General features: G+C 38.7%; 1 protein-coding gene across 8 annotated transcripts in view; it reads right to left on the bottom strand.

Moving 5' to 3' along the window:
* MEI4 (meiotic double-stranded break formation protein 4) overlaps positions 1 to 25,353 on the bottom strand; it is a 210,813-nt gene that overhangs the window by 171,219 nt on the left and 14,241 nt on the right. For 5 of the 8 annotated variants that reach the window (XM_021092267.2, XM_084964502.1, XM_084964510.1 and 2 more), the window contains one exon: positions 19,644 to 19,789. The exons of the other annotated variants lie outside the window; for them this stretch is intronic. The gene's annotated coding sequence lies outside the window, so the exon portion shown is untranslated. The remainder of the gene's footprint in view (positions 1 to 19,643; positions 19,790 to 25,353) is intronic. 8 annotated transcript variants of the gene reach the window in all.

A 25,353-nucleotide genomic window follows, 5' to 3' on the forward strand; every position in this document is an offset into this window, starting at 1 on the left:
AGAACTACAGCTGCCTGCTGGTTGTTCAGGATCCAAGCCGCATCTGCAACTTTCACCACAGCTCACGCAACGCCAGATCCTTAACCCACTGAGAGAGGTCAGGGATCAAATCCACATCCTCATGGATACTAGTCAGGTTCATTAACCACTAAGCCATGACAGGAACTCCCATTTAGTGGTTCACATTAGAGACACACATTAGAATCTCTTAGGGAGCTTTTTAATATATATATATATATACATATATATATATATATATATATATATATGTGGCCTCACCCCTCCAAAGCTCTATTCAGCAAATCTAGGGTAGGCCTGAGGTTTTTATACCTTGTAAAGTGTTTAATGTGTACTCAGAACCACTACATTAAATTTTTCATTTATATTTAGCCCCTCTCCACCTTTAATCTATTCTACTAAGTCCTGGAGCCTGAGCTTTCCAATCCTGCATACCTTAGTGGAAATTTACCCACTATTCATGTCTCTAACCAGGCCCCTCCAATCTATACTGAGAACAAAATTTTAAATATTTGCATGATTTAAGCTGTGATTCTGCTCTGAAGCAGCACCGGCAAAGATTTCCAACTGCCAGTAGGACCATACCTTTCCAAACCTACACTGCACTGCAGCCTGACAACTACGAGGACAACATGATAGGCCACTGCCTGCACTGGCTTAAAACCATCACCCCTCCTGAGGTATGAGCCCCTGAGGGCCTCCACCAGGCTTCCCTGAGTTGGGGGGCTTTGCACACAAAATGTGCCATGCAGACAGTTTTTATGAATGGTTAAAAGTATAATAGTGCAGGAGTTGCACTACTGCATAACTTGGCTCAGCAGTTAACGAACCTGACTAGCATCCATGAGGACTGGGGTTCGATCCCTGGCCTTGCTCAGTGGGTTAAGGATCCAGCGCAATGCTGTGAGCTGTGGTGTAGGTCACAGATGTGGCTCAGATCTGGTGTTGCTGTGGCTGTGGTGTAGGCCAGCAACTACAGCTCTGATTCGATCCCTAGCCTGGGAACTTCCATATGCCACATATGCAGCCCTAAAGAGAAAAAAAAAAAAAGTATAACGGTGCAGAAAATTCAGGACCTTCAGGCGCCACATCTCCCCACAGTTTCCAATTCCACATTTCAAACTTGATTTCATTCAGTTTATCAAGGCTATTCTCCCACTCTGGTTGGATCGCACACATACAAATAGACTACACAGGAGTTCCAGTCATGGTACAGCAGAAACGAATCCAACTAGCATCCATGAGGATGCGGGTTCAAACCTGTCCCTGCTCGGTGAGTTAAGGATCTGGTGTCTCTGTGAGCTGTGGTGTAGGTCCCAGATGCAGCACAGATCCCATGGTGGCTGTGGTGTCGGCCGGCAGGTGAAGCTTCTATTCAACCCTTAGCCTGGGAACCTCCATATGCCATGGTAGTGGCCCTAAAAAGCACGGAAAAAAAATAGATGTAAACAGTGCTAAGTTTTTCCCATTCACATCTCTGCTCCTGACATTTCCCCAGTTGGGACACCTGATTTTCTTCTAGCTGCCAAGGCCTGGGCCATAGACCTTCTACACCACAGTATTACATATTATCTGATGTGTTTCCACACTCTACATGAGTACATATCAGATATCCTATACTTTCTGCCTGAACATATGCAATCTAACAGGCAGCATATTTCTGCTTCATTATAATCCATGAACACAAGAATATGTGTACAAATATTCTTTACAAGATTATTTATCTGATACCAAAACAGACATACAGACCAATGGAACAGAATAGAGAACCCAGAAGTAAACCCAGACACCTTTGGTTAATTAATCTTTGACAAAGAAGGCAAGGATATAAAATGGGAAAAAGACAGTCTTTTCAGTAAGTGGTGCTAGGCAAACTGGACAGCCACATGTAAAATCAATGAAACTAGAACACATCCTCACACCATGCACAAACATAAACTCAAAATGGCTTAAAGACTTAAACGTAAGACAAGACACAATCAAATTCCTAGAAGAGAACATAGGCAAACATTTTCTAACATCAACCTTACAAATGTTTTCTCAGGCCAGTCTCCCAAGGCAACAGAAATAAATGCAAAAATAAACAAATGGGACCTAATCAAACTGACAAGCTTTTGTTTTTGCACAGCAAATAAAACCATTTAAAAAAAAAGACAACTTGCAGAATGGGAGAAAATAGTTTCAAACGAGGCATCTGACAAGGGTTTAATCTCTAAAATATATAAACAATGTATACAACTTAACAGGAAAAAAACCAACAACCTAATTGAAAAATGGGCAAAAAATGTGAATAGATATTGCTCCAAAGAAGATATACAGACGGCCAACAAGCAAACGAAAAAATGCTCAACGTCACTGATTACTAGAGAAATGCAAATCAAAACTACCATGAAATACCACCTCATACCAGTCAGGATGGACATCATTAATAAGTCCACAAATAACAAATTCTAGAGAGGGTGTGGAGAAAAGAACCCCCCCCCCGCACTGTTCGTGGGTAAACTGGTACAACCACTGTGGAGAACAGTACGGAGGTACCTTAGAAAACTATGTAGAACTACCATATTACCCAGCAACCCCACTCTTGAGCATACATCTGGACAAAACTTTCCTTGAAAAAACACATGCACCACTATGTTCACTGCAGCACTAGTCTCAAGAGCCAAGACATGGAAAAGACCCAAATGTCTGTTGACAGATGATTGGATTAGTAAGATGCGGTATATATACTCAGCCATAAAAAAGAACAAAATAATGCCATTTGCAGCAGCATGGATGGAACTAGAGACTCTCATACTAAGTGAAGTAAGTCAGAAAGAGAAAGAGAAATACCACATGATATCACTTATATCTGGAATCTAATATGTGGTAGAAATGAACCTTTCCACAGGAAAAAAACTCATGGATTTGGAGAACAGACTTGTGGTTGCCAAAGGGGAGAGGGAGAGAGCGGGATGGACTGGGAACTTGGGGTTAAGAGATGCAAACCATTGCCTTCAGAATGGATAAACAATGAGATCCTGCTGTATGGCACAGGGAACTATATCACTTTTGATGGAACATGATGGAGGATAATGTGACAAGAATGTATGTATTTATGTGTGACTGAGTCACCTTGCTGTACAGTAGAAAACTGACAGAACACTATAAACTAGCTATAATGGAAGAAAATAAAAATCATTAAAATAAAAATAAATAAATAAATAAATAGATTATTTGTAAAAAACTCGGACCAACAATCAAATGGTTAAGTAACCAGTGTACTAATGATAGTTACATGTTCATTAAGCACTGGATTTTCAGAGATACTTTTATTTGCTTGGGGCAGTGTTAATGACATGCCAAGGAGAAAAACAGTGATTTTATTAAATTATCTGTATAAAAGGATCCCAAATATGTAAAAAAAAAAATATGAAATACAAAAAATGTAAACAGGAAGTAAGTCCACTATAGCATTATTGATGTTTTCTCATATTTCTCTAAATTTTCCCAATTTTCTACGTTGATTATATATCAAATTATACTCAGAAAAAATTATAAAAGTAGATTTCTAAAAGTGAATACGGCTGCCATTTTTTTACCCCTTCACATCTGTAGAAAACACCAAGGACTAGATACTGTTAAAATGAAAAAACTAATTAGAGAGATAGCTTTTGCAGCAACCATTTCACTTGGCTGGTTGAGCTTCCATCTGCTGTGTGGGAGACAGGGAGCCAGACACCATCTGTGCTCAGAGCAGAGGGCACACTGTGTGCTGGGAGCACAGACACCCTGTGAGCAGGGCAGAGAGCACACTGTGTGCTGGGAGCACAGAGACATGGATGGCTTCCCCTAGAGAATCTTACACTTACACACAACAGTGTTGACCATGGATAATGACAGGAAGAGTAATAATTATAAGAAGAAACCTATTTAAAATGATCCTGTTAGAAAAGAGTATGACATTCAATTATGAATGGTGGGAATCCTGGCTTTAAAAAAAAATAGACGAAAATAAGAAAATAATTTATTATCATAAGAGGACAGAGTTTTCTGGACAATAAAAACAAAGCACACTCCCTGTCTTGTTGTAGAGATATTGAATTAACTGACTTAAGAAAGCTGATTAATTAAAGGTTCTGATTTTTTAAAATTAAAGTCAAGTTGATTTACAATGTTGTGCCAATTTCTGCTGTACAGCAAAGTACCCAGTCATACATATATACATACATACATACATATATAGAGACACATATTCTTTTTCTCATATTATCTTCTGTCATGGTCTATCTCAAATTTCAAGACACTGGATATAGTTCCCTGTGCTATACAGCAGGACTTCATGGCTTGACTATTCTAAATGTAATAGTTTGCATTTACTCATCCCAAATTGTGATAGAAAGGTTCTCACTTTTAAGTCATCATATGTTACTTGTTAATAGTCTTAAAACCATGGTATCAGTCAACAGAAGAAAGATCAAATTATAAAGTCCTTCTGGATCATAACTATCCCAGTGTCACTTTTCTAACACTGAATCAAAAAGAAATATATCAGAAATAAACAGAATACTATTGCTTTTTTGTTTGTTTGTTTGTTTGTTTTTGGCTGTGCCCACAGCATGTAGAAGTTCCTCAGCCAGGAATAGAACCCAAGCCACAGCTCTAACCAGAGCCACTGCAGTGATAACGTGAAGTCCTTAAAAGGCTGAGCCAGGAGGTAACTTGGTTTGCTAGCAGATGTCTTTGGTACAGACTTCTATGGTATAAATCCTACTCAAAACACACACAGAACTACAACCTACACCTAAACAGAACAGGCTTTTAAATTCGTTCTTCATGCTTTTTTTCAATGAGTGTATTATAAATATATACCTTCTTTATTTTAGCATAAAATCCCTATCCTCAAAGTGCCATTTGCAAATTAAGACACTTCTATTTCCCCTAAAATTTCATGGCAAAAAATATGATCCTCCTAGACATATTCTCTGCTTAACTGAGAAAAAAAAATCAGTAATAACTTTCAAAAATTATTTTTCAAATTCAATTTATATTGGAATAATTATAGTAAATAATTAAAATGAACATTTAATGTTCCCCTAGAAGGTATTTAGTGTCTTTGCATTCTTAATAGCTTAAAATATAAAACTGTAATAGTCTTTAGAATGGTGCATTTGATCAAATGAGTCTTTTTTTTTTTTTTTTTTTTTTTTTGCATTTAGGAACAGCTCTTACCATAGCAAAGTCCCCACAGGCTATGGAAAAATCTAGTCATATTCTCTCTGACCACTATTCTCCTTTAGGCATGCCTGCAGAAACAGCTACTCAGCAAATCGTATTTTGGTCATTTTTATCTACCCTATTTCTGCTATCCTCATTTTCCCTTATTTCACTTAAATCTGTTGTCAACCAACCAATTCTCTGTACTGTCAAAACTGTTTTGAACTATAATTCTGAATTTTGAAACTAGTTCATCTCCATGATCCGATGAAAATTCCATGAAGTAATGAGCCCCAGATCACTCATATATAAGAGTAATGAAAATTTAAATTAAATAACCATTCAGGAGACTATTTTCCTAACATGTACCTAACACCTTCAAAATATCTATCCCATTTTGGCCCAACAATACAAGTTCTAAGATTTCATCTTCAAGAAATGACAAAAAAAAAAAAAAAAACCTGTCACCAGTTTGAATAACAATAGAAAGGCATTAAATTGTCACATAATTGAATTGGAAATGTTTTTGAAAATATTTTCAAGTATGAGAAAATACTTCCTACATCATGTTAACTACAGAATAAAACATAAAACAGTAAATGCAAAACCACAATGATATTATCACCTCACACCTGTCAGAATGGCTATTATCCAAAAGAACACAAACAACAAATGATAGCAAGGATGTAGAGAAAAAAGAATCCTTGTACACTGTTAGCAGGAATGTAAATTGGTGCAGCCACTATGGAAAACAGTATGGCAGTTTCTCAAAAAACTAAAAATAGAACTACCATACAATCCAGTAGTCCTACTCCTGAAATGTAGCCAAAAAAAAAATCTCTGCCCAAAAATTTGAAAAGATTTACGTACTCCCAATATTCATAGCAGCATTATTCACAATTTCCAAGACACAGAAGCTACCTATGTGTCTATCAACAGATGAAGGGATAAAGATGTGGTAATATATACATAATAGAATACTACTCAGCCATAAAAAAGAATGAATTTTTGCCATTTGCAGAAACACAGATGGACTTGGAGGGCTAAGTGAAATAAGTCAGATAGAGACAAATACTGTATGACATCACTCATACATGAAATCTAAAACATATAACAAACTAGTGAATTTAACAAAAAAGAAGCAGACACAGATGCAGAGAACAAACCAGCAGTTACCAGTTGGGGGGGGGCAGGCACCACATGGGTAGGGGAGTGGGAGGTACAAACTATTGGGTGTAAGACATGCACAAAAATTTATAGAAAGTGTAATCTTTAAAATTATATAAAAATAAATAGCTTTAAAGTTAAAAAAACAGTAAAATCAGAAAAAAAGGTCTACTGATAGAGACTGATTTCTGATAGATTTAGAGATAGAGGAGGGAGGGAGGGAGAGAGGGAAGGGAAGAAAAGAAAGGGGGAAAGCAGGAGGGATACAGACCAACTACTGTTATTCTCCAAAATGCAAACAATACATTGACTATGAGCTGAGGATGTCTGATTTAATTTTTTATTTATACGTTTCTACAGTTTCCAAGTTCTCCATAATAGACATCACAAAACATACTATATAAGGTAGGGAAAAAAGTCCTAATTCTCCAGAAATATTCCCCATTCTACATTCTTCAAAGCAGAGATTATGGGAAAAATCAAGACAGGTATTGTGTGAAGACCCGGAGCTCTGCACCCATCACCTCATGACTGATGTGCGAAGCTGCAGACCCTGGATCCCAAACCCCTTTTCTGCATCACCTGTGACTGTACAACACACCATCGGTTCATTGACAGCATCACCTGAGACTATAGGACACACCATTGATTAACTGACAGCTAAGGAGAGGAGGAAGAGGACAGTAATGAAAAACAGCACATTCAACAGACTCAGAAAGGCCTGACTGTGCAGATGCTTTCAGAACTGAGGAAGCACAGCCAATGGGATGAGAATTCTGCCTCCTAAGGTTTCTAATCTCCCTTCCTGATCAGCCTGCCCCAAACTAATGACAATGAACTGCCCTAAAACTGAGTTCCTTTACCAAGTTTATGATTAATATTTTTATCCAAATCTTTAGTCCCTTTCTTATCCCATGACCTCAAGCCTGTGCTAACTGAACATTAACCAACCAGAGTCAGATGACTAAGATTGCTGTTACCTATAAAATAACTAAGGTAATAAAACTGCTATTGTAGGTATCATCATTAATGTACAAATTCAGGTTGTTTCTCCTAACAGGCCCCAAAGCTATGAACCACTCGGCCAGAGAATCATAACCCAGAGACACCCTGACCCCCGAAACTACAACTAAGGATTAAGAAATGCCACAAAAATGTCATACAATCATGATTAATTTCAGCTTTTTTGTTCTTACCCTTTAAAAAAATCCCTAACTCAAAGACCAAGTTGTTGAGGATCTGAGGCTTGTCTCCCATTCCTTTGCCTGGCACCCTGCAATCAGCACTGTAGTCTCCTCCACCACAACCTGAGGTCAGTAGACCGGCTTTGCCTCACCTCGGCTGAGTGGACCTAAGGTCAGTTTGGTAACACCAAGCCTGTGGACTTCGTATTTCTTCATGTCCAGAAGCAGACACATGCCCCTTCATTAGACATTTTTGGTGTTCCTTCTAATTCAAAAGACACAGTGGACTCAGCCATCAAAGAGAATGAAATAATGCCATTTGCAGCCACATGAATGCACCTAGAGATTATCATACTAAGTGAAATTAGACAATGAAAGACAAACATCATATGATATCCCTCATACATGAAATTTTTAAAAAAGGATACAAATAAAATTATTTGCACAACAGCAACAGACTCAGAGTTCCCATCATGGCTCAGCAGAAATGAATCTCACTAGTATCCATGAGGATGCAGGTTTGATCCCTGGCCTCACTCAGTGGGTTAAGGATCTGTCATTGCTCTGAGCTGTAGTGTAGGTTGCAGATGCTGCTAGGATCTGGCTGGCAGTGTAGGCTGGCAGCTACAGCTCTGATATGACCCCTAGCCTGGGAAACCATACGCCATGGGTGAGTCCCTAAAAAGACAAAAAAGAAAAAAAGAAACAGACTCATACACAGATTTTGAAAAACTTATGGTTACCAATGGGGAGAGGTGGGGTCTGGGTGGGATGGACTGGGGGTTTGGGATTGGCATATGCACGGTGCAGTACATGGAATGAATGGCCATTGGGGACCTGCTATATAGCACAGAGGAATCTACCCAATAGTCTGTGATAATCGACGTGGGAAAAGAGTTTGAAAGAGAAAGGATGTGTATACTTGCATAACTGAAACACTTTGCCGAACAGCAGAAATTATCACAACATTGTAAATCAGCTACACATCAATGAAACTTTAAAAAATGATAAACCAAAAAAGGAGGAGTTCCCATTGTGCCACCGTGGGTTAAGGATCTGCCATCACAGCTGTGGCATAGGTTGCAGCTGTGACTCAGATTTGATCCCTGGCCTAGGAAGTTCCATATGCTGCAGGTGCAGCTATTAAAAAAATAAAAAATAAAAAGACACAGTGGATTTTGGAATAAAGGGCAGAACAACTTACCAGCATGATAAACAGCAAGCTGCTAGCCACTGTCTCCCCAATGCCATGATCGCTGACTGGCTCATACAGGCATCCTACTAAGTATTTGAATGAGTGAGAGTGCGTGAGTGAATATACCAATACAGGCCCAGCTAAACAGAGGGCTGCTTAGCCAGCTCTTATCCCTGGTTCTCAGGAAGTCTTTGTCAATTACACACTAGGGAGACTGGTGCTGGAGGGAGACTGGATCAGGCGAACTTCATTAGCTATTCTCAGGGTCACATCTGTTGCTCTTCACTTTATGACACATCTTTCCTCAACTACCTCCAATAAGTACACTCCCTTTCTCCAGCACACCCTTAGACTTTCACCAAAATAATTCTTAAGTAAAAGAAATAAAACATATATTTCACAGAGCTCCTGTCATGGCTCAGTGGTTAGAGAATCTGACTAGCATCCATGAGGACATGGGTTCGACCCCTGGCCTCGCTCAGTGGGTTAAGGATCTTGCATTGCTGTGGCTGTGGTGTAGGCCAGTGGCTACAGCTCCAATTGGACCCCTAGCCTGAGAACCTCCATATGCCATGGGTGTGGCCCTAAAAAAAAGACAAAACGACCATATATATATATATATATATATATTTCACACACATGTTTAGGTTAAAGGATAAGCTATAAGGGAAAATACCAAATTTTATTTCATGTGACTCCTATAATGAAAGAAGAATTTTGGCTGAATATTTCCTAAATGACTGAGTTGAATATGGCAAGACCAGGCCTAAATGCAGGAGGAAGAAGGCAAGGACCATAGCGGAATTTGCACTTATCAAATACCAGTCCTGGGACAGCAGAGCTCAGGCACTACCAGGGCCATAAGACATTACAAGACTTGTTAGATGGTTTCAGTAGAGTCTGGACAAGGCTTAACATGCAATTTTTACATCAGATCCAGCTGACTCACTAATTATGGCATAGTTTCAGCACATACTGTACTGTGAAGACTTCAGGAGATTAATATCACGTGAAATTTTACATAAAAGAATCAAGAGTTCCTCAAGATTTCCAATCTCTCACTTTAATTATTAAGGGGACCTTGAAAAGCCTTCCCAGAAAAGAACCTGTGCAGAAGAAGAAGCTTAGAAAGATAAAAGGATACTTGCGCTTTTTTCTTTCTGTTTTATTCCCGTCATAACAGGCCAAATACCATAATTTTCTTCTTGTTGGAAAAGTTAACTAAACATAGATTTTAACTGTCTACAAAGTTTCTTAACACTGTTTTCTTTCAATGCAACCTCCCACCTCTCACCTTTTGATTCCTCAATATATCTTTTTTTTTTTTTTTTTGTCTTTTTAGGTCCGCACCCAAAGCACATGGAGGTTTCTAGGCTAGAGGTCTGATCGGAGTTGTAGCCACTGGCCTATGCCATAGCCACAACAATGCCAGATCTGAGTCACGTCTGCAACCTACACCACAGCTCACAGCAACGCCAGATCCTCAACCTACTAGGTGATGCCAGGGATCAAGCCCACGTCCTCATGGGTGCTAGTCAGTTTTGTTATCACTGAGCCACAACGGGAACGCCCCCTCAATGCCTCTTTTTTGTCCCAGGGAAGATTTTCTCTAGATTCTGGCAAAGAATACTGCAGAATTTCACATGGAAAAAATTGCATCACACACATTTTAAAAGTCAGCAAAAAGTACACTGATTCAGAAATGCGGAGTCATGCACATTCAGCATAATCAGTAATCATCTTCCAGGATGTGAAGCCAGAGAAGGAAAGGCAACTTGCTACTACTGTTAACACCTATTTTAAAAAAGTAAATTGGAAGAATCATCGGTATTGCTTAGTTATACCAGTATATCACACACTGATAAAGCCATAATCCTTATCACAAAAACAAACATGTCCCTCTATAAAAAGTCTGACACTTTACATCACTCAAATCCACAAACCACACACATCTGGAATCCCTGTAAGGCTATACTCTGGAACTGGTAAAAGTTACATGTCATAAAATGAGGAAGACTACAAGGTGAAGCCAGAAACCAAGGAAACCACCAGAAGAAGCAGCTCAGAGAGGTTCAGCCAATCCCAGGAGGAGGAGAAGGACAGCTGGGATCAGCCAAGCCAGGGCCTGAGCTTCAAGGAAGACAGAAGACGAAAGGACATGGTGAGGCACAGAGTACCCTGGACAAGGTAAACAGGACTATCCAAAGATGCTCTTTTTTGTAAATGACATACCAGGAATAAGATGGGTTTTCAAACTATTATTATGTTATGCCATCTTGGACTTCACTACTGAATAGCCTTGAGATGGAAATTCAGGGAGGCACAAGCGGCGGCACAGAAACATTTTTTTTAAGGCTCATTTTGGACTCTGAAGAAGTAACCCATTCTCATCTGCCTAATTCATATCTCACTGAGGAGACCACCACAGATTTCAGAAAGCAATGGAAAAGGTTTCGTGACTTCTCATAAGGCTTCATTTCACAAGTAAATGCTTTACTAAGTAGAAGTTACTGGTAGTACTACTTTCGACTTAGATTTGCATTTAAAATAGATTAGAGTTCTAAATTTTTACTAGCCTAAAATGACCTCCAAAGTGGGGAATGGTTCACAGATATTGAGCACTTCGATTCTAGACATCTTCTAGCACAAGGTGTTCCCTGCACTTCTGTCCCTTTAAACCCAGCCTTTCAACCTGCTGAAGGCAACAAACATAGAGGAAATACAGCTATTGCTGGACTCAAGACTGGCCCTCATGCTTTCCTCTACAACTTTATGTTCTCATTGGCTCCTGCCCAGACACTCTCCCTACTTTGCATCCTCAAAAATCAGGCAGTGACAGGCACACTGACTTTCACACCACAGAGGCTATCTTTCTCTACCAAGAACCTATCAATTTTCAGGATCCCTGCTACCTACCCCCCCTCCCTTTGAATTCTACTGTAACCCTTCACCAACTAAGGAACACCAGAAGAAGAAGAAGGCCATTCCAAAAGATCAGCATGCTTGTACCTTCCAAGGGAATAAAAGATGGTATAAAGCAAATGTCTCTGGGTGCCAGGTGAGGGAATGGAGCAGGAACTGGTCCTTGGCCTTCCTCTCATTATTGCAATCAATACTTACCTCCAGAAGTTCCCGTTGAGATGCAGCAAAAATGAATCCAACTAGGAACTATGAGGATGTGGGTTCAATACCTGGCCTCACTCAGTGGGTTAAGGATCTGGTGTTGCCGTGAGCTGTGGTGTAGGTCACAGACGCAGCTTGGATCCGATGTTGCTATGGCTGTGCTGGCAGCTATAGCTCCAACTGGACTTCTAGCCTGGGGACCTCCATATGCCTCGGGTGTGGCCCTAAAAAGCAAAAAAAAAATAAATAAATAAATAAATAAATAAAATAAAATAAAAAATACCTACCTCCACTCATTAATAGGAACCATTCAAGGTCAAAAGCATCAGCAGTCATGCGGCCTAACAACTGTTGTCTAATTTTCCCAGGCAACTACACCAAGCTTTCCAAACTTCCTGTTTATTCTATGCACCAGAACTCCTTAACATTTACACCTGACTAACCTGAGAAAACCAACCCAAATGATGTCATGATGGCTACAAATTAGCCTCACGATGACAGCATGGCCAGGTCCCAACCCTGGTGTCCATGGAAAGTACAAGCAGAAGAGCAGTAGCATGGGTATCTTTTTTTTTTTTTTTTTCTGAGTAATTCCATGTGTACTAAGAATTATCAGAACCTTTTCTTATCAAGCTATGCTGTGTCCATGAAAGAGGTCTTTTAGAGAAAATAATATCAATCTATTTCATCTTATAAATGGAATATTCCAACAACAGAGGCTAGACTTAGCTGCATCAAAGGTTCAGTCTTACTCCAGGGTAATCAATTAAAATCATTTGTTTAATAAAACCAAAAGAATTTCTCAATGTAGCTCAGGCTGTGAAAGAAATCCCAATCTTTAACTCATCATGGCTTCTCTGTCTAAAGCTATTTGTTCTTTCAATTACTCAAGGAAATTGTAAGATTTGGGTTTCATTCCCATACTATTTTTACTGAAATAGAGAAAATAAAGGAAGACCACTAATTTACATATATACTTGGCAATTTATCTCAGAAGAAAACTTTTTATCTAGATACTCTATCTAAGTTCTTTGATTTGTGTCTGAAGGGCTAAACTGAAAGTTAAAGTGATTAACTATCTTCAGACAAAGGTTGAAAGGAACTAAAAATGCAAATAGTAAACATAAAAGATCTGGAATGGATATGTTACTATCACACAAAAGAAACACTATGACAAGAAAATATTATCAGAGGTGCAGAGGAACATTTCATAATTATTTTAAAATGGTCAATTAATCATGAAGATTAACAATCCTAAATCTGTATGCACATAAAAACAATAATAGAAATTGTAAACATATGAAGCAAAAAGTGTAAGAACCCAAGGCAGAGATAGCCAAATCCACAACCATACCTGAAGTTTTTAGCATACTTCTTTCAGTAATTGGTAGAATAGTTAGACCTTGAGTAAAATGAAGATTATATAAATGATTTTAAAAATACTACCTACGATCTTGAACTCACTAGCATTTATGTAACATTACAACTAATAATTGCAGATGCAAGCATATTCTTTTCAAGTTCACATGGGACATTCAGCAAGACAGCTCACATGCTGAGACAAAACAATTCTCATTAAATTTCAAGAGAGAAATCTTATACAATGTGTTTACTAACCACAAGAAAACAAATTTGAAATTTTCTAGAAAATCTCTCAAACAGATGGAAAACAAACACTACATTTCTAAATAAAATATGGGACAAAAATTATAAATAGAATTAGAATATATTTCAAACTGAATGATAATGAAATCATAACATCAAAATTCGAAGGAGGAAGCTAAAACAATTTATCAAGAGAAATTTATTTTTTTTAAATAAGTTCTTAAGGTTCTAGGGAGTTCTTGTAGCTCAGCTGTAACAAACCTGACTAGTATCCACGAAAGATGCTGGTTCAATCACTGCCCTCGCTCAGTAGGTTAACAATCAGGCGTTGCTGTGGCTGTGGGGCAGGTTGCCAGCTGCAGCTCTGATTCGACCCCTAGCCTAGGAACTGCTGTATGCCACACGTGCAGCCCTAAAAAGCAAAATATAATAATACAGCAAAATTATGAACAATTTAATTTAATAAATTTAATAACTTATTATATATTTCTTGAAAAGATATACTGACCAACACTGGCAAAAGAAGACAAAGAACTCTGGGTAGCTCTACATCTATTAAAGAAAGTCAATTTTTAAAAAAAAACCTCACCAACATTCATACAAAAATCCCATATTCAAACAGCTTCACAACTGGATTCTAGTTAACAAGGAAAGAAGAAATTGTACCATGTATATACGAAACCCTTCAAAAACTAAAGGAAGGAGGGTAGAACAAACTTCACGAACTCTTTTTGTGAAGAAAAGAAGAAAGAGAAAACACCACACTTGTTTTATAATTTGTTTTTTGTTTGTTTGTTTGTTTTGTCTTTTTGCCATTTCTAGGGCAGCTCCCGAGGCATATGGGAGGTTCCCAGGGTAGCGGTCCAATCGGAGCTGTAGCTGCCAGTCTACCCCAGAGCCACAGCAACTCGGGATCCGAGCCGCATCTGCGTCTGCGACCTACACCACAGCTCACGGCAACGCCGGATCGTTAACCCACTGAGCAAGGGCAGGGATCGAACTTGCAACCTCATTGTTCCTAGTCGGATTCATTAACCACTGCGCCACGACGGGAACTCCCCTTGTTTTATAATTTGATATGTACATTGGTATAACCGTTATATTAAAATTATAATAATATTCCCAATGATAAAAAACTACCAATCAAAATATGCAAAAAACACGGATTCAAAAAACCTTTACACAATACTAGCAAATTAAACTCAGCCACATATAAAGAGAGTAATCATCATCACCAAGGAAAAATTTTTCTAACAATGCCAGATTACTTTAACATTTAAAAATCAATCACTGTCATTCAACATATTAACAAATTTCAATGCCACATAGGATCATTAATAGTCTCATAAGAAACATTTTAAAAATTCCAACTTATTCATGATTTTTAAAAAATGAAAAAAAAAGAAACTTCATAAACAAACAAAAGAACAGAAGAGAACTTACTGTGATGAAGATCTACAAAAATCCCCAGGAAATATTATACTTGATGAAACATTGAATTGTTTAGCACTACGACTAGAAATACAACAAGGACATCTTCTCTTCTCAGTTCTATTAAATACTAGGGAATAAAAGGCAGTGGAACACAGAAGGAAATAAGAAGACACATAGGTTGGAAATAAAGAAGTAAAATTCTACTTATTAATGTATAGCATGAGGACTTCCCACTGTGGTGCAGCAGGTTAAGGATCTGACATTGTCTCTGTGGCAGCACGGGTTCAATTCCCAGCCAGGTGCAGTGAGTTAAGGACTGGCATTGTTGCAGCTGTGGCTCAGATTCAATCCCTGGCCCAGGAACCTCCATATGCCATGGGTGAAAGCCCCCCTACCAAAAAATAAATAAATAAATATATACATATATACAGAAAACCCTCAGAAATCTGAGAACAAAGATTTACTAGAATTTATGAATGAATTTAACTAGGTCTCAGGACACAAGTTCAATATGCAAAAATCCATTTAAGCTATAATAATAAAAAAAATAATAATAAATTTAACAGTGGATGTGAAAGACTTCTACTTGAAAACTATAAAACACTGTCCAGTAAAATTAAAGACCGAATCAAGAGATATACTATATCTATGCATTGAAAAATTTAATATTATTAAAATCTTAATTATCCTCAAATTGACTGAGAATAAACAATCCTAAATCAAACTTCTAATCACCTTCACTGTAGAACTTGATAAATTAATTCTAAATTTTATACTGAAATTAAAAAATCTAGAATAACCAAAATAATATTGAAAGAGAACAAAGCTGGACTAATAAAACTGCTTAACTGCAGCACAATATATAGACAAAGCAATCCCAACAATGTGGTATTAGGGAGTTTGTGTCATGGCTCAGTGGTTAACGAACCCAACAAAGATCCTTGAGGATATAGGTTCAATCCCTGGCCTCGCTCAGTGGGTTAAAGATCCAGGGTTGCCATGAGGTGTGGTATAGGTCAAAGACAGGGTTCGGATCCCTCTTTGCTGTGGCTGAGGTGCAGGCCTGCAGCTGCAGCTCTGATTCACCCCCTAGCCTGGGAACTTCCTTATGCTGTGGGTGCAGCCCTAAAAAGAGAAAAATAATAATATTAATAGCAAAAAAATGAATACAGCTCATGCATTCATTAGTATCCAAATGGTATATCCATACAATGAGATATCAGTCATATAATAAAAAGAAATAGAGGAGTTTCTACTATGGCACAGAAGTACGGATACATTTTTGTCTCTGCAAGTGTTCAGGTTCAATCCCCAGCCCAGTGCAGTGGGTTAAGGATCCAGTGTCACCGTGGCTGTGGTGTAGGTAGTAGCTGCCATACTTGTATATGCCAGCTTCCGTACGCCATGGGTGCAGCCATTAAAAAAAAAAAAAAAAGTAGAAGAACTACAGATGAACTCACCACTATGAATGAATCTCAAAACACTATACTGCATGAATAATAAAAACATACACAGATCCACAGAGGTATACATACTTTAAGTTTCCATGTAAATGAAGTTCTAGAAAAAGCTTCTCAATGGTGGAAAAAATAACACTGTTTCCTCCAGGAGATGGGAAAGGGGATTAACTGGAAAGAATGATGGGATTTTCCAGGGTCAAAGTCATGTTCTGTCTCTTGAAATGAGGTGGGATATCCAGGTGTGTTAATGTGTCAGAGCCACCAATGGTACACTTATAATGTTCCATTTCATTGTATTTAAATTTTACCTCCATAAAATAGGGGATTTCTAGCAAAGATGGAGGTTAAAAGGACCAAATTTACCTTCCATCTTAAGCAACTAGACAGCAAAACAAACAAACAAACAAAAAAACCCATAAAACAACAGTTCTCAAACACTGGGCAGAAAGCACAAAGTATTCTAATTTTCTAGAGGAGAGAAACCAACAAGGTGCTGCCACCAGCTTCTTGCCTGAAGGCAGTTTCCAGGCCACAAGACAAGGAGCTGGAACCCAAACATAGCCTGAGTATTTCAGAGAACTGAGAAGACAGAGGTTGGACTTCAGAAGCCAGAGCCAGTCCCACAGAGGAGGGATCTCCAGAGACAGAGAAAATCTGCTGCTGGGTACCTGTGAGAAAGCAAATTCCTCAACATCCAGCAGTTACAATGTTTCTCCACCTGGCAGGAAGGATCAAAGGCAGATCCTTCCAGGGAAGAACAGGAGGAATGGCTGGACAAAAACTTAACCACTTGCACTCCAGTCTGATCACATGTGGCCATCACAGTGGGCAAAACATCTGAGAAAAGGAAGAGCAAGAAAAGGCAATAGATGCAAAAGCAATCCATGGACATGCCACAAATGCAAAGAAGTCCCCAAAACAACAGAACTGGTGCTTCCCCCTCCTCTATCCTACTTCAGTAGTGCTCACACTTGAATCTGCCTTGGAATGACCTGAGAGCCTCCTACAACACAGATGCCTGGGATCACCACAGCTCCTGATGTAACAGGTCTGCAGTTGGCCTGATCATCTGCATTTCTTACCTGGTCCCAGGTAATAGTGATGCTGCTTGTCTGAGGACTACACTTTGAGCATCTCTACCATACTCCATCCAGGGAATAAAACCACTTTCAAAAGTCCATAAATACTTCCTCTAAGCAATGGTCCATTCCAAATCTGCATTGACTCATAGGTCCAAAACAAGAACAAAACAAACAATAAAAAAGTCCCATTTTAGGAAATTTCAGAGTTCATCTCACAATAACCTTGAAAATAATTATACCTTCCACTTCTCTCTACTATATTGTTTTCCATTAGAACAGAATCTAGAATTGAGAGATATTTTTAATAACTCATCCTTAATCCTACAGTCCATCTGCTATCAAAACACGTGTTTTTTTCTATGTATCTGGCTGTTATCCCCTGAAATCCCCAAGTACCAAGCCTCCTATGCAGGCTGCACCTAGAGGTACTCCATTATATCAAAAAGTCCAAATTCCACTTTGTATTAGAATGATACATATTTTACTAAACGACTAGAATGGCAGGAGAGACTCCATCACAGCCCACAATGGACAACTTCTTAAACACCCATGTTAAGCAGACTCTTACTCCTCCCATCCCAAGAACTGATAATAGCCAATATCTAACGCCCATTTCCTACATGTTTCTTAGCAACTATCAAATATACACCACAATAATTTAAACTAGAGTCACCATGTTGTACATTACATCCCCAGAATCAACAGTACTCTTAAAACAAACCTCATAATATTTCTCATGGAGTTTTCTCAGGCAAGTGAACTGAAACAATGCAAAGGTCTTAATCATGAGCCCAAACAATCTGCCACTGTCAAGGCCATTAATTAACCTTATATTTTTAGCCACAAAAACTAAGCATGCGATTAACGTTCTAATAACCATTCTGTGTTGTATACGGCAACTTGTTAAGAGCAATTCAGTTTCACAAATATATTGTGAAAAAAGAATATATTGTAAGTGTATACAATACTCAGGGCCAAAAGTGCATTAGAATTTGATCAAAGAGGAATTATATGTATTCTTTCCTTTTAATGCTTTTTGGGGCCACACCTGTAACACTGGAGGTTCCCAGGCTAAGGGCCAGATTGGAGCTACAGCTGCCAGCCTACGCCATGGCCATAGCCACAGCAACTTGGGATCCAAGCCATGTCTGTGACCTTCACCACAGCTCATGGCAATACCAGATACTTAACCCACAGAGAAGCCAGGGATCGAACCTGAAACCTCATGGTTACTAGTCAGATTCATTTCCACCGTGCTGCAATCAGAACTCCTATTCTATGCTTTTTTTAAAGTTCATAATAATGTGTGGGGCATTTTTTTGGGGGGAGGGGAGGGTTGAGGGGTCAGAGGGAGAGACAGTAAAGCAAAATTTAATCCAAGAGATTTAATCAAAGTCAGAGAACAAGGGATAATACCCATGAGGTCATTCTAACCTCCAGGCTCCCCACACAAAAGCTCTTAAACTCATCCTCAGTGTGTCTCTAAAAAAGAAAATGCCCAGAATACTGCAGCCAACATCTAACGGCATCACTGCTTTATGACAAAACATGCCAAGATCATGTGGGAATCTTATTAAGGACTTTATTGGGGGTTTTCATCCTCTTCTGAAATTAGAGGTAGTTTAACTGTTATTATTATTTTTTTTTTGTCTTTTTTGTTGTTGTTGCTATTTCTTGGGCTGCTCCCGCGGCATATGGAGGTTCCCAGGCTAGGGGTCTAATTGGAGCTGGAGCCACCGGCCTACGCCAGAGCCACAGCAACGCAGGATCCGAGCCGCGTCTGCAACCTACACCACAGCTCACGGCAACGCCGGATCGTTAACCCACTGAGCAAGGGCAGGGACCGAACCCGCAACCTCATGGTTCCTAGTCGGATTCGTTAACCACTGCGCCACGATGGGAACTCCTTAACTGTTATTATTAATGGTAAATCATTACAATAATTACAACCATTTCATAGTTAAACTGTGGCTATGATGACTGGTGATGATAAAAAAAGGAAATAAATAATTGAGGCATGATGATAGATAGATTAAGACACACCGAAAGATAAGCCAAGGGGTTTTATGAAGATCTTGCCTTATAAGATCTTACACTTATGAGTGGTTTCAGGGAAGACAAGACTCCAGGAATTCTGGACACTGACCATTAAATCATCATGCAGCTAGATCAAACTTACCAAAAAAGATGATGACAAGCAAGGAGAAAAGCCTGAACAGCCATAAGAATAAAACACCTCAGGGTCACTCCACTGAAACCATATCCAGAGCCTCGTCTTTCATTACGGCTAGCAGTGGTCCAACAGAATTGGTCATACTGAGCTTTCTGTACAGGAAGGAATATACATGTGTGTGAAAGAATACCTTACTATAAATGAATTTTTTTAACTTCTAAATACACCGATAATTCTGTAAATATTCACATTTTATCCATAGCTTCCCCTCCCTAAACTCTCACTTTATAAACTGAATTACTAAGTCTGAATAGACGATGTACATATAGGTAGTTACAGCAAAATAGTGGGCTCTGTTTTGAGTAGACTGGTATTAATAAAAGATAACTGCATGTGAATCAATTTTTATTTTCAACTTTGTAAAAATATCATGCTTTTCATCTTTATATTTTAAGGAGTAATTTTAATTAAATTTATCTTTTAATTATTTTTTTTATTTTAGGGCTGCACCCATGGCAAATGGAGGTTCCCAGGCTAGGTGTTGAATCAGAGCTGCAGCTTCCGGCCTATGCCACAGCCACAACAACTCAGGATCTGAGCCACATCTGTCACCTGCACCACAGCTCATGGCAACGCCGGATCCTTAACCCACTAAGCGAGCCCAGGGATCAAACCTGCATCCTCATGGATGCTAGTCAGATTCACTTCTGCAAAGCCATGATAGACACTCATAAATTAAGTTTAATTCTCTCAATATGGAAGACTTCTTAAACTAAACACATATGGTATAAATGACAAAAGAGAAAAAGACAAATTTGACTACATGAAAACTTTAAGTCTGTTCATCAAAAGGCACCACAAAAAAGCAAAAAGTTCTTTATATTTTTCCAAAAATACAAACTAGACAAAGATATTTTCAATACATATAGTCAATAAAGGGGGAATATTCAAAACATATAAAATGTCTAAACCAATTTAAAAAAAGATGACTCATTAGAAAAAATGGGCGAGAGTTGAAAAAAGTCACAAAAAAGGTAAGAAAATGGTGTGCAAACATATGAAAGGCTATCACGTATATACACAAAGAGACATGTTCAAAACTATTCATAACTTCACTGTGATAAAAAATTACCAATTAGGTATATATTAATATAAAAAAAACTGTGATTTACTTATGCAATCAAATATTTTTAAGCAATAAAAAACAAATGACCTAAACCAATTCACATCAAAATGAATGATGTCATTAAAAGAAAAAACAGGGACTAAAAATGCATATAGTATGGTAGAATTAATAAAAAGAATATCCTACATTGCTCAGAAATATAATCACATGTTGGAAAAATACAAAGAAATGCATAGGGCAATACATCCCCAATGTAGAACTATGTCTGCTTCTTCAGAGGAAGGAAAGGTGAAACCAGGAAGAGGAAGGGGTCTTTTTCTGCCTTGCAAAGATCTAGTTTTTTAAGTCGGAAGCTGAGTGCAGTGACATTTATATAATTCTTTCTGCTTTTTTTAGTATATCTTTAAAAGGTTATACGTAATTTAAAGATTTTATTTTCTGTTGGAATAACTGAATAACCTTACATGTGATTTAAAAACAAAGATTCAAAGATGAGATTTGAATAAAGAATTCAAGGAGTTAATATAGTCAAGATCAACCCAACTAACTGTTAAAGGAAGGAAGCATCTATTGTGGGTGTTACCAGGAAACGTGGAAAGTTGTCTTTGTAAAGTACTATTCTCTATTGCAGGCTTACAACTGTCTTTCCGTTCTTCCTAAACACCTCTCTGAATTCTCCTTCTTCCACATCTATACAGAAGACACTATTAATAAGCTAATATTATCTGTTCCCACATTTTAGAAGGCACAAGCAATAAATTATACCCATTTTCACAAATGAACTGCACCATCAAACATATACACATTTGAGCTATTCTGTAAAAGTGTCCAAAACCTGTTTAAAGAAAAACAAGGCTAGCCTTCTATTAGGGTACAATTCATAAAATTTTAAACAGAACCTGAACATTAAAGGTTGCAATGTGTCATGACAAAAAACAAACAAACAAAACCAAAACCATTAAAACAAAACCTTACTCAGCTCTTAAGAGATAAGCCAAATCCACCTCTTCCAGGAAGCCTTCCCAAATCTTTTCAGCCCACAGTCATTTTCCCTTTTCTCAACAACTGTTGGAGTATCATCACCTGAGCCACTGATTCTGACTCTGAATCAATAACCATCTGCTTGTCTTTTGTCTCTGGTCAGATCAAGTTCTCTGGGGGTCAGGGACCACGCTGACTTCTCTTTCTTCCCTCCTCTGCCAACACTTCAGAGAAGGTCTGAATAAGAGGGTACCTATTTCTCAAATGAATAAGATAACATAGGGACTAAGGGCCAGACAGCAGAATCAGAGGGCCTGCAGCTCTGCCCTCTGCTCTCTTAAAGACAGTAACTTCTGAAGCTCACCGCAGCCATAAAACGAAATTCGTATTAGTAACATTCTCACAAGACTGTTCTAAAGACTAAAGCAAATCAAAGTTGAAAAGCACAATAAGGGAGTTCCCATCATGGCTCAGTGGTTAATGAACCTGACTAGTATCCATGAGGATGCAGGTTCGATCCCTGGCCTTGCTCAGTGGGTTAAGGATCCAGGGTTGCTGTGAGCTATGGTGTAGGTCACAGATGAGACTCAGATCCAGCGTTTCTGTAGCTGTGGCTTAGGCCACAGCTATTGGCTATAGCTCCAATTCAGCCCCTACCCTGGGAACCTCCACATGCCATGGGTACAGCCCTAAAAAGACAAAAAGACCAAAAAAAAGAAAGTACAATAAGCACATGGTAGGACTCAAGACTGTTAGTTATTTCTATCGTCACTAGTACTAATTAGTACTACTATCAGAACTTTGCTACCATACTACTATTTATGTGGAGGGCAGAAGTGAGTCTTGAAACCACATAACTCCTAATTTTGTGCTCTCCTACCCAATTTTACTTAACCATTACATCGATCAGTGTCTTCCTTGATGCCCAATTAGTTAGCCTGAATTCAAATGCAATTTAGGTATAACTAGAAAAAACAATTATTCAATTCTGTACCCAAATGTTCACTTCCCTAGACTGAGTATTTGTTTACTTAACAAAAGCTTCTATTATGATTGCAATCATTAATTCAAGTTTATACTGAGCATGTATTCATAACGGCCCTTGTGAAATTATTTTAATTACAATATACATTAAAAAATTATATAGACATTTTCATGCATCTACCATGAATAAGTATTTTTCTATAATATATTCCCCTTCCCATTTAAAATAGAATGTAAATAAACAATTCATTCATTTAGTCATTATTCCCCCATGCCATTCATATTTGCAATGCTTTGGTATTTAGCAGTGATAGATTTATAGCATTCTTCTGAAAGCTCCTCAGTGATTAAAATACACTGAGGAGCAAATTAAAAATTAGTTGAAAAAAGCAGCTATGGGATTTTTCAGGCACTCCGACCAAACATGATTCTGCAGATTTAAATGCAGAACAGTTTGACCTGGCAAAAACTGCTGACAGCATTATTTCATCTGGGTAGACGTGCAAGCGTTCAACAACCAAAAAGCATGTGTCAATAATTCATAGGTTTAGAGTCAATTCCCTTGGGGAAGGAAAGTGGATCTTTTTACTTTTTTCTTTAGATCCAAGGACTTTTTTTTCCTGTGAGGAAATTCTCCCCTCTTCAGCCTTCCAGTAGGCAGATCACCTGCTACAATCAGATGTAGGTCTATGATGACCAGTGAGCTGGTCTCTGAGCAGCCAGGGAGCTCGATGTGCAAGTCTCTAAACCACAAAAGAAGCAATGAATCTGGAAATGTGCCAAGTCCTGCATTCCTAGGAACTGTAACCCCATTACTTCTTTCACAAAGATGAATGAGGTTTTCCCAACCCAACCCTGAGAACTCTACCCAGGCAGTTTCTACTCTGTTCATGGAGGGAAGTAAGCTGGGACCCGAGCCCTGATGCTGGCCCTAACTGGGGGACCTAATGCATTTGCATGTCTGCCTCCCCTTCTCTGTTAAGTCCCCTTCATCCAGTAACTCCAAAAACCACATTAACACAGAAACAGCCAATGAATGGGGGCTGTGATCATCTTGAGACAAAGGTCTTGTAGCTGTAAGATACACTGACCATCAGAAATCATAAACTGGGACGACGAGCAGCCACGGTGAGCACATATATCAAGAAATTTAGTGGTTTGATATGACTTTAAAATTAGGAGTTCCCATCATGGTGCAGCAGAAATGAATCTGACTAGGAACCGTGTGGTTGGAGGTTCCATCCCCCGGCATCGCTCAGTGGATTAAAGATCTGGTGTTGCCATGAGTTGTGGTATAGGTCACAGACGTGGCTTGAATCTGGTGTTGTGTGGCTGGCAGCTGTAGCTCCAATTCAACCCCTGGCCTGCGAATCTCCACGTGCCGCAAGTATAGTCCCCCCAAAATTAAATTAAATTTAAAAATCAATAAATAAATAAATAAGCAAAAAAAAAGTCAAAATTTGTATGCATTTACCCACCAAACTGTGCCCCTGAATTGTAAGAAATTTAAGACTATGACAAACTACACCTTCTTCATTTTCAGTAGCATTTTTTAAAGAGTTTTAATATTTCACTCCTGGAGCCCAGCTCAAATAACTGTTCTGTGAGAAAATACCCCTGAAGCACAAGGAAATTAACTGACAAATTAATTTATGAAATTGAAATATTAAAAGACCAATTCATAAATTCACCAGAGGTACTTCTCTTCTGCTAAAAAGAAAATACGGAGAAGCATCTCACTGGACTTGTGGATGGTGAGACCACATCAGAAACATAAACTTGATGGTAACTTATTCATTTATTCACCAAGTATTTTTTCTTTTTTGATGACCTGTTCTGCCCAGTGATGAAAATAGACGAATTTTTTTTATGGCCACATTTTTTTTTATGCAGTATATGGATGTTCCTAGGAGTCAAATAAGAGCTGCAGCTACACCACAGCTTGCAGTGACCTAACTCACTAAGCAAGGCCAGGGATGGAACCCACATCCTCAGAGAGACAATATCGGGTCCTTAACCCATTGAGTTATAATGGGAACTTCTAAAATAGATGATTTTTTTTTTTTTGGCATTCTCCTTGGGTCACGACAAAAATAAATGTCAAATACATGTCAAATGATGAACACAGTTGAGGAAACTATTTCAGGTAAGATGGAGAACGCAGGTAAGGGATTAGCTGCCATTGAAGATACAGTGGTCCAGAAAGGCCTCCATCAGCAGATAACTATTGATTGAGAAAAGATGCAGAGGGAGGTGATGGAGCTCAGAATGCTTACAGAGAGCAGGAGAGCATGAAAGAGTGGGCCAAGGAGGACAGGGTCTAAGGTACACAGAGTCGTGCCAACACCATCCTACCTGCCCCCCTCTCCAGAATAGCGCTGTTAGGGCAGTCATTATGCCTGTGTCACAGATTCGGGTCTGAGGCTCAGCCATGTCAATGCCTGCCCAAGGTCACATAGGATGCAGCAATGCTGGCACCTTAACCTAGGTGTTAAAGCTCAGTCCAGAAGTTTCTCTACTGCACCGATGGCCACGTTACCATATCCAGCTCTGTACACTGCAACTTGTCAGAAAAAAACCCATTAAACTAGACTGTCAAAAAGGGAAATTGAAATAACGAGGGCT

The sequence above is a fragment of the Sus scrofa genome, chromosome 1 (genome assembly GCF_054392235.1).
Source record: "Sus scrofa isolate SSC_HxYL_T2T_F1_AM1 chromosome 1, Sscrofa_HxYL_maternal_Yorkshire_Landrace_v2.0, whole genome shotgun sequence".
NCBI lineage: Eukaryota > Metazoa > Chordata > Mammalia > Artiodactyla > Suidae > Sus > Sus scrofa.